The sequence below is a fragment of the Marmota marmota genome, unplaced genomic scaffold (assembly GCF_001458135.2).
Source record: "Marmota marmota marmota unplaced genomic scaffold, marMar, whole genome shotgun sequence".
In the NCBI taxonomy this organism is placed as follows: domain Eukaryota; kingdom Metazoa; phylum Chordata; class Mammalia; order Rodentia; family Sciuridae; genus Marmota; species Marmota marmota.
In genome coordinates this window covers 37,376,006-37,379,931 of record NW_026000174.1, presented here as the reverse complement: position 1 = coordinate 37,379,931, position 3,926 = coordinate 37,376,006, and the positions used below count along the sequence as shown (strand labels likewise).

The 3,926-nt window shown below is 40.2% G+C and overlaps 1 pseudogene; it reads right to left on the bottom strand.

Annotated features, from left to right (window-relative positions):
* Window positions 1–243: 243 nt before the first annotated feature.
* Window positions 244–3,926, bottom strand: part of LOC107158455 — a 46,028-nt pseudogene continuing 42,345 nt past the window's right edge.

Below are 3,926 nucleotides of genomic sequence, written 5' to 3'. Positions count from 1 at the left end.
AGGTCCAAGGGAGAGACATTTTGTGTCTATAGACCTAGACAGCTTCCTTCCCCCAACTACAATATGTCCAATTTCAAGTGCATAGAATAGGGAGAAAGCCACTCATTTCCATTCCAAACAGTCTCCTTTGGGAATTTCTGCCCTGAAATAAGGACCGTATCCGAGCTCCTGGGGAACAGACTGAGGACCCTGAGCCTCAGTTCACAAGTAATGTTGTCATTTTCAAGTTGCAGTTTAGAAAAGTCAGGGCTCTCCAGATTTGGGAAGCCCCCTAATTTGCTGGGTCTCTGGCCGCACACAGTTCCTCACACTTCTGACAATAAAAGAAGTCAGGGACATTGGTATTCTTGATCTTAGCAGGAGAGGTGGGTCCAAGTCCCACACAGATTGCACTCAATCATGGGACACCCTGCAAAGGGCTTCTAGCAGTAACAAATGATCACATCCCATGAGTCACCAACTGATTCTACCGTGATGTCTTCATCCATGGCCCACATCTTGCCTTCACTGGAGCTGGCATCTCTATCTTGGTTCTTTCAGTGCTGCCCACCTCTTTGCTTTCATTGTCAGTGTGAGGGGCTCCTTCGGATGCACTGAGGCAGGAGGCCTAGGTGCCTCAGGGGGTTTTAGGAGCACAGGGGCTGGGGTTTCACCCCCTACCACTGCTGCCATCTCTTCCTCTTTCTTTCTTCTTCTTTCTCCTCCTCCTCCTGTTCAGAGTCTGTATCACTGGGGGGTGCCTGGGGAGGGCCAGGTGGTGGGAATCTTTTTTCCCCCCACCTCCCCTGCTCAGCCTTTTTCAACTTCTGCTTCTTGCTCTTCTTAATTCAAGACTTCTTTTCCCCATCCCCAGGACTTGACAGAGGCCTCCGAAGCACTCCCAAACCAGCCCCACCTCCTGGCCCCAACTTTCAGTTCTTTTGGTCCTTCTTTCGAAGCTGAGAGAGATCTCCCTGGGAAAGGCATACTGTGGGGAGAGCAGCAGGGTACCAGGAGGTTTGTGTCAGAGATATGGGTGACCATGGAGATGCCACTTTGGGCCCATGAAAATCAAAGAGAGAGTCCTTGAGCTTCATTTTCTCAAGCACGGTGATCTATCAAGAGCCTGCATACATGAGAAGGTGGACCTTGGGGGTCTAGGATGAGCGCTACTTGCTTGAACTGCCCTTCTCTTAGACCATTTTGCTTTTTTAACCAAGGTATGGATGGTTCAAAGATCAGAGGGGCTGAGTCCTGGCCAGCACTGTCCACCACACTCTCACCACACAATGAAGAACTGGAGCCAGAGGCTGGCCATTACTTTACCAGTTTTATATATCATTTCAGGTAGGTTCCTCCTGTAAATATTAATACAATCCCACCTCAAGGTAGTAGTTCTCCTGTCTCTACCTCTTTGCTGTGGGGGAGGGCGGGGAATGTAACCAGCATAGGCCAAAACAAAACTACAGAATTTGTTGAAATCTTCGATTGTTCTCTGATGTTTCTCTGGTAGCTTCTGGACTGGGTTGTGCCATGGCTTTCAGCATCGACCCCTCCCCTCCTCCTGGTCCTGCAACCCCCTCCCCCGAGCCGGAGATCCTGGTGCCACCTCTGGTGGTACTCCTACTGCCTTGCTCCACAGAAGTGTCTGCTTCAGCTGAGACTCCCTGCCAGCAATATTGATACCACATGTCATGTAATTTCCTCCACCAGATTAATCACATTTAAATTCAGTCTCACAGAAAATCTCAGAGCACAGACAAAAATGTAGAACACTTCTTAACTAGAACATAGCATGAATGGCCTCTATTCCAATTTTCAATAGAATCCCTATTTTCCTCTGAAACCTCATGAGCCCAGTCTTTACTATCTGCAGTCCTATTAGTATTCTGATCTTCTGAGCTCCCACTAGATTTGCCATTAAGCTCTGCCTACAATATTTTAAATCTTTTTCAGCTTAGAGCTCTGAGTTTTTCAAATTTCCTCCCATAAATTCCCCAAATCTCAAAAAGTTTCTGAATCACATGGTCATAGCAATGATGCCACTTCTAGGTGCCATTTTTATTTAGCCAGCATTTTCACTGCTGTTGATCAAAAGCCCTGACAACAATTTTAGAGGAGGAAAAGTTTTTTGGCACTCATGGTTTCAGAGGTCTTAGTCCATAAATGACTACATTTCTCAGGGTCTATGGTAAAGCAGGGCATTATGGAAGAGAGTGTGGTGGGGGAAAGCAGCTCAGGGCATGACACCAGAAAGCAGAAAAAGAGAATATTCTGCCTCTCCCACTGACCAAGTATATACCCCAAGATATGCCCCAATGACTCATCTCCTTCAACCACTCAGATAATCCCTTTAAGGTAGCTCATGTACAGATTAGGTTAAGTCTTTAATAACCCAATCATTTTACCTCTAAAATGTCTTGCAATGTCTCACATATGAGCTTTTGGGAAACCCTTAATATCTAAACTATAACAATATAATATTTCCTTTATGAGTGAACTCACACCAAATAGAACAAAGGAGATAATTGATAACAATACTTACCTATGTATACCATTTATTTCTTTTAATCTGTGAACTTAATTTTTAATGTGAGTATATATGTGTGTCTACTGTGAATAAAATAGTGTATTATTATATCTTTTTATTATTTTTTTAAATAGAAAGGATATCAAATTTTTCCTTTCTTTTTGAATCCAGTGACTAATGATCTCACATTAATTCTCATTTCTTTTAGTGATTTTTTCAGTTTTCCTGGTGTATAGTCTTGTTTTTAGATGTGTGTTTATTCTCCAGTGCTCTACTAGTTAGAATTCAGAAGGGATAGACATAGTAATAGAAACACAAGTCTTCTGAAAGCATTTACTATAAATATAAGTGGAAAATATGACATTTAAATGTGCAAATATATCATTTTCATCCTGGATAATAGAAAATAAATATTGTATAAAAGCCACTTCTTCCCTAAGAAGCCTATAATTTGATTTATGTTAAGACAATTAAAATCTCAATGACTTAGGAAATTTAAAAAAAAATAATTTAGCTAGGAAAGTATAAAAAAGAGGTCTGGAAATCAATCAATCAACTTTGTGTGCATTGATTATTCAGCAATTTCCAGGTACAGTTATTATTTTTCTGGGAAAAAAAAGCTATTACTTTACATTAAGTCTATAAACAACAATGGCTAAATATGTAATAATGAAGCCAGAAAACAATAACTGATCTCAGGTTACTCAAGCACTTTTTCTTTTTTTTTAAAGAGAAAGGGGGGGGGAGAGAGAGAGAGAGAGAGAGAGAGAGAGAGAGAGAATTTTTAAAATACATATATTTTTTAGTTTTTGGTGGATACAACATCTTTATTTTATTTGTATGTGGTGCTGAGGATCGAACCCAGTGCCCCGCACATGCCAGGTGAGCGCACTACAGCTTGAGCCACATCCCCAGCCCTTGTCAAGCACTTTTTAAAATAAAAACATAGGAGCAATTAATACAGCAATTGAGATATTTCAGTTAATACAGAAGTAATTATCAAATCAATTGAGATGTTTCACTTAATATATTATAAAATGTGCAAAAATATATTCATCAAAAATAGAAGTATAATTAAAAGGAAATGCTAAAGGGCATAATTTTAACATATGTAAAAGGTAACTGGAGACTTAATAGGTAATGATTACTCTACACAACAAATATTTGTATAATATAAATTACAGATAATTACAGGCTACAGTAAGAAAGAAAATTTGGGGGGCTGGGGATGTGGCTCAAGCAGTAGCGCTCTTGCCTGGCATGCGTGCGGCCCGGGTTCGATCCTCAGCACCACATACAAACAAAGATGTTGTGTCCGCCGAAAACTAAAAAAATAAATATTAAAATTCTCTCTCTCTCTCTCTCTCTAAAAAAAAAAAAAAAAAAAAAAAAAAAAAAAAAAAAAAAAAAAATTTTT